Genomic DNA, 13,598 nt, shown 5'->3' with positions numbered 1-13,598 from the left:
GATGATAATGGAGGGGGGGGGGTGTAAATGCCCCCCAATGTTCCTAACCCCCCCGCCGGTTTATCAGCCCAGCGCTGCACCCCACAATCCCCACATCGGGGTACTGATCATTTGTCACCCGCGAGCGCAGCTTCTTTCCCCCCCTGCCAAATAATTATCAGCCGCTGCGCTGTATCTATTCCTGTGCCCGGGCTGCAAATATTAAAAAGCAATCTTTAACTTAACTTCGTCCTCCGTTCCCCCGTTGCTAAGGCACCGGCCTCATGGTCCCTCCGCTGTTCTTGCTGCTTCCTGGTGTTGTGACGTCTCAGAGCCTTCAGCCTATAACCGGCCGCAGCGATGTCCCGCCTCTGCCAGTGATAGGCTGAGCGGACAGTCATGTAAGAAGCCGGCCGGCGAGCGAGAACAGCGGAGGACAGCGAGGCCGGTTCCTTAGCAACGGGGGAACGGAGGATGAAGGTAAGTTATAGATTGCATTTTAATATTTGCAGCCCGGGCATTGTCTAGGTCAGTGGTCTTCAACCTGCGGACCTCCAGATGTTGCAAACATTTGCAACATCTGGAGGTCCGCAGGTTGGAGACCACTGGTCTAGGTCTTATTATGGGGGTAGGGCCTATTTTCAGGGTAGGTACTCATTTTATGAGTGAAGGTGTCTAGGAGCATAAACATATTCCCTGGTCACCAGGGGCCACAGATGCTTACATTTAAAAGTATCCCAAATTCTTTTACCCATATCTTTCCCAACCCTAGAGAACCTTGTAAAGTGTGAATATAAGCATACAGGAGAATTCAGGGTCCAATAGGTCTAACTGTAAACAAATGTGTTAATCTATACATGTTTAGTAACTCTACAAATAATACTGGATTCTGATTCTGCATTATAGATTATATGATACTCCAGAGCAGTAGACACAACTCTACAAGCCTCAGAGCTGAACTCTCATAGATTTATTTCTGGGGCTATTTCTATAGATTACAGTGATGATACATAATCTGAAACATGTAGTCTACACCGTATATATATACATAGTGGGGGAGATTTATCAAAACCCGTCCTGAGGGGAAACTTGCTAAGTTGCCCATAGCAACCAATCAGCTCACTTCTTTCATTTGTAACAAGGCCTCTGCAAAATGAAAGAAGCAATCTCATTGGTTGCTATGGGCAACTGGGCAACTTTTCCTTTGCACAGGTTTTGATAAATCTCCCCCAGTATCACTATTCATGTAATAATACCATTTTAAAAATTAAACAAAACACGAAAGTGCTGCGGGGTAATAATCTTTTACAGCTACATGAGTTGGATTTCTGCTTTGCCTCTAAGTCACCAGTCAGGTCCATGTGATTATCAGGGGGTTGCCCATTTTTGGTTGAATCCAAGCAAAGTCCAGTTGTGTAAATACAAGTAGTCTTGTCAAATAAACATCAAAATCTCATACTGTATCTTATGGCGAAAATTAAATCTGATCACCAGTTGCAGGCCATCGGTTACTCAATAACCAGTGGTATACTGTATACTGTCAATAAAAAGGCAAAGAACCACAAACTACAGGTCGCCTGTCAGCGTGAAACCTGTCGTAGTCTTCGGCGGCAACATCTAGTGAATTACACTGTAATCACTTTCTTATAAGGGTATTTCATATTTTATAATGTGTAATTTTGGCACTATAAAAATTATAGTTACTATTTTTGCATGCCCCATTTCTGGAGAGCCCCAACATTTTACTAGTGAAAGCAGCAGGTTCTGATATTCAAGACAGTGTGACTGAAAGCAATAGCATACCTGATCTGGGACTCCTGCAGCGTCATGGAAATCACATTGTGTATATAAGATCACCTTCTTCCCCTTCAAGTAGGTGACATAACTTGTCTGAATCTAATGTTTACAAGCAAAAAATAAATAAGACTCTACTAATCAAAATGATAGACATACTATGCTGTATTGTGGATCAATATACTGCACAAATAATAGAAGGTCAGAAGTCTGGAGGTAACAGTGCTGTGCCACAAACTGCAGATAATGAATTCAGCACTGAAGATAGGATAGGGTTAATATATGTAGCCCCTAATATATGTAGTGCCTGTAATTATGAATAAGGCAACAGGTAGAGAGCAGACTAGTAGTTATGAATGCTAGGAATTGAAGAGCTGTAGTGATCAGACACTTGTCTAGCTTTATACCAGGTATCACTGATAGCACCTGGTAAATGGATGTTCTGCAGGGATCAGTACATGTATTGTATAGATGCATACAGATAGTATCACTGGGTGAATGTATGAGTTGTATGGATCAGTACATTGCACTAGTATAGCTGTATACAGATGGTATCACTAGGTGAATATATGAGTTGTATGGATCAGTACCTTGCACTAGTATAGTTGTATACAGATGGTATCACTAGGTGAATGTATGAGTTGTATGGATCAGTACATTGCAATAATATAGCTGTATACAGATGGTATCACTAGGTGAATGTATGAGTTGTATGGATCAATACATTGCACTAGTATAGCTGTATACAGATGGTATCACTAATTGAATGTATGAGTTGTAGGGATCAGTATATGACACTTGTTTAGCTGTATACAGATGGTATCACTAGGTGAATGTATGAGTTGTAGGGATCAGCACATTGCACTAGTATAGCTGTATACAGATGGTATCACTAATTGAATGTATGAGTTGTAGGGATCAGTATATGACACTTGTTTAGCTGTATACAGATGGTATCACTAGGTGAATGTATGAGTTGTAGGGATCAGTATATGACACTTGTTTAGCTGTATACAGATGGTATCACTAGGTGAATGTATGAGTTGTATGGATCAGTACATTGCACTAGTATAGCTGTATACAGATGGTATCACTAGCTGAATGTATGAGCTGTAGGATCAGTATATGACACTAGTATAGCTGTATACAGATGGTATCACTAGGTGAATGTATGAGTTGTAGGGATCAGTACATTGCACTAGTATAGCTGTATACAGATGATATAACTAGGTAAATGGAGGAGCTGTATAACTGTATAGTATCACTAGGTGAATGGATGAGCTGTATGGATCAGATAGCTGTATATCTGGTTTCAGTGATATTACTGGGTGAATAGAAAAGCTATAGGGATCAAAACATGACACCTGCATAACTGCATAGTATTACTGGGTGAATGGTGTTGTGGGGATTAGTATTGTATAGCTGTATACAGATGGTATCACTGAGTGAATAATGGAACTGCAGGAATCAGTACATGACGCCTATATAACCGTATCACTAAGTGAATGGAGGAGTTGTATGGATCAGTATATGACACTAGTATGGCTGTATACAGATGGTATCACTAGGTGAATATATGAGTTGTATGGATCAGTACCTTGCACTAGTATAGTTGTATACAGATGGTATCACTAGGTGAATGTATGAGTTGTATGGATCAGTACATTGCAATAATATAGCTGTATACAGATGGTATCACTAGGTGAATGTATGAGTTGTATGGATCAATACATTGCACTAGTATAGCTGTATACAGATATTATCACAGGTGAATGTATGAGTTGTATGGATCAGTACATTGCACTAGTATAGCTGTATACAGATGGTATCACTAGGTGAATGTATGAGTTGTATGGATCAGTACATATCACTAGTATAGCTGTATACAGATTGCATCACTAGGTGAATGGAGGAGCTGTAGTGATCAGTTTATGACACTTGTATAGCTGTATACAGATGGTATCACTTGATGAATGGAGGAGCTGTAGGGATCAGTATATGATGACACTTGTATAGCTGTATACAGATGGTATCACTAGGTGAATGTATGAGTTGTAGGGATCAGTACATGACACTTGTATAGCTGTATACAGATGGTATCACTAGGTGAATGTATGAGCTGTAGGGATCAGTATATGACACATGTATAGCTGTATACAGATGGTATCACTAGGTGAATGTATGAGTTTTAGGGATCAGTATATGACACTAGTATAGCTGTATACAGATGGTATCACTAGGTGAATGTATGAGTTGTATGGATCAGTATATGACACTTGTATAGCTGTATACAGATGGCATCACTAGGTGAATGGAGGAGCTGTAGGGATCAGTATATGACACTAGTATAGCTGTATACAGATGGTATCACTAGGTGAATGTATGAGTTGTAGGGATCAGTATATGACACTAGTATAGCTGTATACAGATGGTATCAGTGGGTGAATGGAGGAGCTGTAGGGATCAGTATATGACACATGTATAGCTGTATACAGATGGTATCATTAGGTGAATGTATGAGTTGTAGGGATCAGTATATGATACTAGTATAGCTGTATACAGATAGTATCACTAGGTGAATGGAGGAGCTGTAGGGATCAGTATATGACACATGTATAGCTGTATACAGATAGTATCACTAGGTGAATGTATGAGCTCTAGGGATCAATATATGACACCTGTATAGCTGTATACAGATGGTATCACTAGGTGAATGGAGGAGCTGTAGGGATCAGTATATGACACTAGTATAGCTGTATACAGATGGTATCACTAGGTGAATGTATGAGTAGTAGGGATCAGTATATGACACTTGTATAGCTGTATACAGATGGTATCACTAGGTGAATGGAGGAGCTGTAGGGATCAGTATATGACACTAGTATAGCTGTATACAGATGGTATCACTAGGTGAATGTATGAGTTGTAGGGATCAGTATATGACACTAGTATAGCTGTATACAGATGGTATCAGTGGGTGAATGGAGGAGCTGTAGGGATCAGTATATGACACTAGTATAGCTGTATACAGATGGTATCACTAGGTGAATGTATGAGCTGTAGGGATCAGTATATGACACTTGTATAGCTGTATACAGATAGTATCACTAGGTGAATGTATGAGCTGTATGGATCAGTATATGACACTTGTATAGCTGTATACAGATGGTATCACTAGGTGAATGGAGGAGCTGTAGGGATCAGTATATGACACTTGTATAGCTGTATACAGATAGTATCACTAGGTGAATGGAGGAGCTGTAGGGATCAGTATATGACACTTGTATAGCTGTATACAGATGTTATCACTAGGTGAATGGATGAGCTGTAGGGATCAGTATATGACACCTGTATAGCTGTATACAGATAGTATCACTAGGTGAATGTATGAGTTGTAGGGATCAGTATATGACACATGTATAGCTGTATACAGATGGTATCACTAGGTGAATGTATGAGTTGTAGGGATCAGTATATGACACCTGTATAGCTGTATACAGATGGTATCACTAGGTGAATGGAGGAGTTGTAGGGATCAGTATATGACACTAGTATAGCTGTATACAGATGGTAACACTAGGTGAATGTATGAGCTGTAGGGATCATTATATGACACCTGTATAGCTGTATACAGATGGTATCACTAGGTGAATGGAGGAGTTGTAGGGATCAGTATATGACACTAGTATAGCTGTATACAGATGGTAACACTAGGTGAATGTATGAGCTGTAGGGTTCAGTATATGACACTTGTATAGCTGTATACAGATGGTATCACTAGGTGAATGTATGAGCTGTAGGGATCAGTATATGACACTTGTATAGCTGTATACAGATGGTAACACTAGGTGAATGTATGAGCTGTATTGATCAGTATATGACACTTGTATAGCTGTATACAGATGGTATCACTAGGTGAATGTATGAGCTGTAGGGATCAGTATATGACACTAGTATAGCTGTATACAGATGGTAACACTAGGTGAATGTATGAGCTGTATTGATCAGTATATGACACTTGTATAGCTGTATACAGATGGTATCACTAGGTGAATGGAGGAGTTGTAGGGATCAGTATATGACACCTGTATAGCTGTATACAGATGTTATCACTAGGTGAATGGATGCTGTAGGGATCAGTATATGACACCTGTATAGCTGTATACAGATAGTATCACTAGGTGAATGTATGAGTTGTAGGGATCAGTATATGACACATGTATAGCTGTATACAGATGGTATCACTAGGTGAATGTATGAGTTGTAGGGATCAGTATATGACACCTGTATAGCTGTATACAGATGGGATCACTAGGTGAATGGAGGAGTTGTAGGGATCAGTATATGACACTTGTATAGCTGTATACAGATGGTATCACTAGGTGAATGGAGGAGTTGTAGGGATCAGTATATGACACCTGTATAGCTGTATACAGATGTTATCACTAGGTGAATGGATGAGCTGTAGGGATCAGTATATGACACCTGTATAGCTGTATACAGATGGTATCACTAGGTGAATGTATGAGTTGTAGGGATCAGTATATGACACTTGTATAGCTGTATACAGATGGTATCACTAGGTGAATGTATGAGTTGTAGGGATCAGTATATGACACCTGTATAGCTGTATACAGATGGGATCACTAGGTGAATGGAGGAGTTGTAGGGATCAGTATATGACACTAGTATAGCTGTATACAGATGGTATCACTAGGTGAATGTATGAGCTGTAGGGATCAGTATATGACACTTGTATAGCTGTATACAGATGGTATCACTAGGTGAATGTATGAGTTGTAGGGATCAGTATATGACACTTGTATAGCTGTATACAGATGGTATCACTAGGTGAATGTATGAGTTGTAGGGATCAGTATATGACACCTGTATAGCTGTATACAGATGGGATCACTAGGTGAATGGAGGAGTTGTAGGGATCAGTATATGACACTAGTATAGCTGTATACAGATGGTATCACTAGGTGAATGTATGAGCTGTAGGGATCAGTATATGACACTTGTATAGCTGTATACAGATGGTAACACTAGGTGAATGTATGAGTTGTAGGGATCAGTATATGACACTTGTATAGCTGTATACAGATGTTATCACTAGGTGAATGGATGAGCTGTAGGGATCAGTATATGACACTTGTATAGCTGTATACAGATGTTATCACTAGGTGAATGGAGGAGTTGTAGGGATCAGTATATGACACCTGTATAGCTGTATACAGATGGGATCACTAGGTGAATGGAGGAGTTGTAGGGATCAGTATATGACACTAGTATAGCTGTATACAGATGTTATCACTAGGTGAATGGATGAGCTGTAGGGATCAGTATATGACACTTGTATAGCTGTATACAGATGTTATCACTAGGTGAATGTATGAGCTGTATTGATCAGTATATGACACCTGTATACAGATGGGATCACTAGGTGAATGTATGAGCTGTATGGATCAGTATATGACACTAGTATAGCTGTATACAGATGTTATCACTAGGTGAATGGATGAGCTGTAGGGATCAGTATATGACACTTGTATAGCTGTATACAGATGTTATCACTAGGTGAATGTATGAGCTGTATTGATCAGTATATGACACCTGTATACAGATGGGATCACTAGGTGAATGTATGAGCTGTATGGATCAGTATATGACACCTGTATACAGATGGGATGACAGGATGAATGGTTGCCTGATGTAAAGGGTTAATACATTGGAATAATCAGGATAACATTACCAGCTGCAGACAACTGATGCCACCCCGGAGTGGGCAGTGTGTGGGCAGTGATCAGGGTGTAAACAAGGTGTCACTACTCCCCCACCATACCCAGCTTCTCACCCCCTCCCTGTGCATTTCCCCAGCATCAGCAACATCCACATCCGCGCCCCGGACCCACCCGTGATCTGATCCCAGAGCCTCCTCCTGTGGCACAGCTCTGCACACATCCATTGCACCCAGCAGCCACTTTACGCTTATGGGTAACCCCTCACCCTCGCTGAGAGATGGGCAGTAGGACCCAGATGACTGATCAGGTGCAATATGACATGACCCCCTACCTGACGGAGCCATGGAGGTGCGGGCAGGGGGTGCAGACCACACTGCCCCGGGCAGGAGACACAACGCCGGTGCTGCTGCTCCCTTCAGTCTGCAGTGCGGGCAGCGCGCATGCGGAGCGCACAGGCTGTGCTGACATGCAGGCAGTGTGCCATCTACTCCTGGGAGGAGGAGGAGGGGAACATCTGTCCCGGGACTTAACCCTGACACTACCACCGCTGGCGTCACTGCTGCCTCCCTGCACTGTACATCTCTAATCAGTAATGTCACCCTGTCATCTACACGCGGCGGAGGGATCTCCCTGCACATTACACATAGGAGCCAGGATGGAGGGAGCGCGACATCAGGGACAGGTGAACGGGGATCTTTGTTTCCATGACAACCGCTATACACTGTGTGCAGGCATTGCTTCTCCTCCCACACTTACTAGTCCTCAGTCTGTGTCAGGAAAGTTCTCCCACACCGGGGATTACAGCCCCCCCCCCCCACATTATGGAAGTGTGCCCCTGACCGAATGCTTCCCCCCAGCCAGGGAAAGAAGCGTCAGCAGAACCTGGACGGGAAGGGGTTAAGCACAGCTCTGAGGCGGGGGGGCGGGGATAGGGTGTCCCCGCCCCTCTGTTGGTAGTGACAGGCCAGCTGATTGACGGAGAGGAGGGGGGGCACCTTTCCTCATGGCAGGAGCTTCACTCCCCACCTGATTCTCCGAGGTGCTGGAGATGACAGAGCTGTAAGGTTGTCATGGCTGAGGCTGAAGAGGAGATGGTGTCTGGCAGACATGTTCAGTGAGGGGGAGGGGAGGGGGGGGCTGGTAGAAGGTACAAGCAGGCTGGGCATCCACTTGGCAAATGAGGTTCAATGTGGATCATCATACGTCTTGGGACAGTGTTTTTTCCAAACGGTGAGTCTCCAGCTGTTGCCAAACTACAACTCCCAGCATGCCCGGACAGCCTTTGGCTGTCCGGGCATGCTGGGAGTTGTAGTTTGGCAACAGCTGGAGACACTCCATTTGGAAAACACTGTCTTGTGGGAAGTAAAACTGGGAGAGTCACTGGTAGAGAAGGATCTGGTGTACAAGGTCATATACAACAGAACAGCGTCCAATGTCAAGAAGCTGCTTCTGTGGCCAGCAGGATACTATGTATTAACCCCTTAAGGACACAGCCCATATCCACCTTAAAGGAGTAGTCCAGTGGTGACTCAGTGGTGAGCAACTTATCCCCTATCCTAAGGATAGGGCATAAGTTGCAGATCGCGGGGGGTCCGACCACTGGGGCCCCCTGCGATCTCCTGTACGGAGCCCCGACAGCCCGCGGGAAGGGGGCATGTCGACCTCCGCACGAGGCGGCGGCCGACACGCCCCCTCAATACAACTCTATGGCAGAACCGAAGCGCTGCCTTCAGCAATCTCCGGCTCTGCCATAGAGATGTATTGAGGGGGCGTGTCGGCCGCTTCGTGCGGTGGTCGACACCCGCTATCTGGGCAGAGAGTTTGGCCCCTGTACAGAGAGATTGCAGGGGGCCCCAGCGGTCGAACCCCCCGCAATCTCAAACTTATCCCCTATCCTTAGGATAGGGGATAAGTTTTTCACCACTGGACTACCCCTTTAACCCCTTAAGGACGCAGGGTTTTTCCGTTTTTGCATTTTTGTTTTTTCCTCCTTGCCTTTAAAAAATCATAACTCTTTCAATTTTGCACCTAAATATCCATATGATGGCTTATTTTTTGCGCCATCAATTCTACTTTGTAATGACGTCAGTCATTTTGCCCAAAAATCTACGGTGAAACGGAAAAAAAAATCATTGTGCGACAAAATTGAAAAAAAAAACGCAGTTTTGTAACTTTTGGGGGCTTCCGTTTGTACGTAGTACATTTTTCGGTAAAAATGACACCTTATCTTTATTCTGTAGGTCCATACGATTAAAATGATACCCTACTTATATAGGTTTGATTTTGTCGGACTTCTGGAAAAAATCATAACTACATGCAGGAAAATTAATACGTTTAAAATTGTCATCTTCTGACCTCTATAACTTTTTTATTTTTCCGTGTATGGGGCGGTATGAGGGCTCATTTTTTTGCGCCGTGATCTGAAGTTTTTATCAGTTTTTATCAGTTTTTATCAGTTTTTATCATTGATAGGACTTATTGATCGCTTTTGATTCATTTTTAAATGATATAAAAAGTGCCCAAAAATGCACTATTTTGGACTTTGGAATTTTTATGCGCGCACGCCATTGACCGAGCGGTTTAATTAATGATATATTTTTATAATTCGGACATTTCCGCACGCGGTGATACCACATATGTTTATTTTTATTTACACTGTGCTTTTTTTTATGGGAAAAGGGGGGTGATTCAAACTTTTAATAGGGGAGGAGTTAAATGATCTTTATTCACTTTTTTTTTAAACTTTTTTTTTTGTAGTGTTATAGCTCCCATAGGGACCTATAACACTGCACACACTGATCATTGTTATCCCATAGGGACCTATAACACTGCACACACTGATCTTTATCATTGATCACTGGTTTCTCATAAGAAACCAGTGATCAACGATTCTGCCGCATGACTGCTCATGCCTGGATCTCAGGCACTGAGCAGTCATTCGGCGATCGGACAGCGAGGAGGCAGGTAGGGGCCCTCCCGCTGTCCTGTCAGCTGTTCGGGATGCCGCGATTAGCCGGCCACTTTCGGTTTCGCTTTTAGCCGCGCAGCTCAGCTCTGAGATCGGCGCTGCGCGCTATTAGAGGCGGGTCCCGGCTTCACTATGACGCCGGGCCCGCCGTGATATGATGCGGGGTTACTGTGTAACCCCACGTTATATCAGGAGAGCAGGACCAAGGGCGTACCTGTACGCCCTTGGTCCTTAAGGGGTTAATATGATATCCTACTTATATAGATTTGATTTTGTCGTAATTCTGGAAAAAAATCACAACTACATGAAGGAAAATGAATACGTTTAAAATTGTCATCTTCTGACCCCTATAACTTTTTTATTTTTCCGCGTATGGGGCGGTATGAGGGCTAATTTTTTGCGCCGTGATCTGAAGTTTTTAGAGGTACCATTTTTACATTGATAGGACTTATTGAATGCACTATTTTGGACTTTGGAATTTTTTTGCACGTACGCCAATGACCGTGCGGTTTAATTAACAATATATTTTTATAATTCGGACATTTCCGCACGCGGTGATACCACATATGTTTATTTTAATTTTACACAGTTTTTTTTTTATGGGAAAAGGGGGGTGATTCAAACTTTTAATAGGGGAGGGGTTAAAAGATATTCATTCACTTTTTTTTTTGCAGTGTTATAGCTCCCATAGGGACCTATAATACTGCACACACTGATCTTTATCATTGATCACTGGTTTCTCATAGGAAACCAGTGATCGATGATTCTGCCGCTTGACTGCTCATGCCTGGATCTCAGGCACTGAGCAGTCATTCGGCGATCGGACAGCGAGGAGGCAGGTAGGGATCCTCCAGCTGTCCTGTAAGCTGTTCGGGATGCTGCGATTTCACCGCGGCGATCCCGAACAGCTCCCTAAGCTAACCGGCATGCTTTTACTTTCACTTTAGACGCGGCTTTCAACTTTGAACGCCGCGTCTAAAGGGTTAATAGCGCGCCACCGCGATCATTGCCGCGCGCTATTAGCCACGGGTCCCAGCCGTTGTTAGAGGCCGGGCCCGACCAGCTATGACGCGGGGCCACGCCGTGGCCCCGTGTTATAGACCAGGAGCGTACTCATGACGTACCGGTACGTCATGGGTCCTTAAGGAGTTAAAGGGGTAGTTCAGTGCTGAAAAACTTATCCCCTATCCTAAGGATAGGGGATAAGTTTCAGATTGCGGGGGGGGGGGGGGGGGGGGGTCCGACCTCTGGGGCCCCCGTGATCTCCTGTACGGGGCCCCGGCTCCCCTGCCAGATAGCGAGTGTCGACCACCGCACGAAGTGGCGGCCGACACGCCCCCTCAATACAGCGCTATGGAAAAGTCCGAGATTGCCGAAGGCAGCACTCCGGCTCTGCAATAGAGTTTTATTGAGGGGGGCGTGTCAGCCGTCGCTTCGTGCGGTGGTCAACACGCCCCCTTCCCGCGGGCTGCCGGTGCCCTGTACAGGAGATTGCAGGGGGCCCCAGCGGTCGGACCCCCCGCAATCTGAAACTTATCCCCTATCCTTAGGATAGGGAATGAGTTTTTGAGCACTTGATATCTCCTTTAAGGACTTATTCAAATTTATATTTGCTTTTTTGTTTCTTCCTCCTCGCCTTCTAAAATTCATAACTCTTTTATATTTCCAGACCCATATGAGGGCTTGTTTTTTGCGTGACCAGTTGTACTTTGTAATGACATCACGCATTTTACCCTAAAATGTGGGATAACCCCCCCCCCCCCCAATTTTTTTTTGTGTAAGGAAATTTAACCCCTTCCCCACCCATGACATATATGTATGTCATGGGTCGGCTCCCATTCTATAACATGGGGCCACGGCGTGGCCCCTCAACATAGCGGGTCGGGCCCAGCACCTAGCAACGGCTGGGACCCGTGGCTAATAGCGCGCGGCAGTGATCGCGGGCTATTAACCCTTTAGACACGGCGTTCAAAGTTGAATGCCGCATCTAAAGTGAAAGTAAACTAATGCCTGTTAGCTCAGGGAGTTGCTTACATGACAGCTTACATGACAGCCGGAGTATCCCTACCTGCCTCCATGCTGTCCGATCGCCGAATGACTGCTCAGTGTCTGAGATCCAGGCATGAGCAGTCAAGCGGCAGAATCATTGATCACTGGTTTCCTATGAGAAACCAGTGATCAATGTAAAAGATCAGTGTGTGCAGTGTTGAGCTATAACATTGTAAAAAAAAAAGTGGAAAAAAAATAGTGAATAAAGATCATTTAACCCCTTCCCTAATAAAAGTTTGAATCACCCCCTTTTCCTATAAAAAAAAAAAAACTGTGTAAATAAAAATAAACATATGTGGTATCTTCGCGTGCGGAAATGTCCGAATTGTAAAAATATAACATTAATTAAACCGTGCGGTCAATGGCGTACATGCAAAAAAATTCCAAAGTCCAAAAAAGCATATTTTTGGTAACTTTTTATATCATGAAAAAAATGAATAAAAAGCGATCAAAAAGTCCGATCATTACAAAAATGGTACCGCTAAAAACTTCAGATCACGACGCAAAAAAATGAGCTCTCATACCTTCCCATACGCAGAAAAATAAAAAGTTATAGGGGTCAGAAGATGACAATTTTAAACGTATAAATTTTCCTGCATGTAGTTATGATTTTTCCAGAAGTACAATAAAACAAACCTATATAAGTAGGGTATCATTTTAACCGTATGGACCTACAGAATAAAGAGAAAGTGTCATTTTTACTGAAAAATGTACTGCGTAGAAACGGAAGCCCCAAAAATTACAAAATTGTGTTTTTTCTTCAATTTTGTCGCACAATTAATTTTTTTTCCGTTTCTATGTAGATTTTTGGGTAAAATGACTGATGTCATTACACAGTAGAATTGGTGGCGCAAAAAATAAGCCATCATATGGATTTTTAGGTGCAAAATTGAAAGAGTTATGGTTTTTTAAAGGTAAGGAGGAAAAAACGAAAGTACAAAAATGAAAAAACCCCGGGTCATGAAGGGGTTAACCTCTTAAGGACGTAGGGCGTACCTGGATTATGTGCAAAATATAGTGGATTTATTTAGCTCACATAGCAGCAGCGAAGTTTCTGTCCTACC

General features: G+C 43.2%; 1 protein-coding gene across 3 annotated transcripts in view; it reads right to left on the bottom strand.

Moving 5' to 3' along the window:
* The window catches only part of LOC130290356 (actin-binding protein WASF3-like), a 183,878-nt gene extending 175,621 nt beyond the window's left edge, over positions 1–8,257 (bottom strand). Inside the window, exons 1-2 of one of the 3 annotated variants that reach the window (XM_056537870.1) lie at positions 7,849–8,256; positions 1,783–1,875 (exon numbers count right to left, since the gene is read on the bottom strand). The gene's annotated coding sequence lies outside the window, so the exon portion shown is untranslated. Of the gene's footprint in view, positions 1–1,782; positions 1,876–7,848 lie in introns of all 3 variants that reach the window. The other 2 variants (XM_056537873.1, XM_056537871.1) reach the window with 2 other exon arrangements.
* Positions 8,258–13,598: the final 5,341 nt, after the last annotated feature.

This window comes from Hyla sarda, chromosome 9 (genome assembly GCF_029499605.1).
Source record: "Hyla sarda isolate aHylSar1 chromosome 9, aHylSar1.hap1, whole genome shotgun sequence".
Lineage (NCBI taxonomy): Eukaryota > Metazoa > Chordata > Amphibia > Anura > Hylidae > Hyla > Hyla sarda.
The sequence above is the reverse complement of the archived record's forward strand: the minus strand, read 5'-3'. Positions and strand labels throughout refer to the sequence as shown.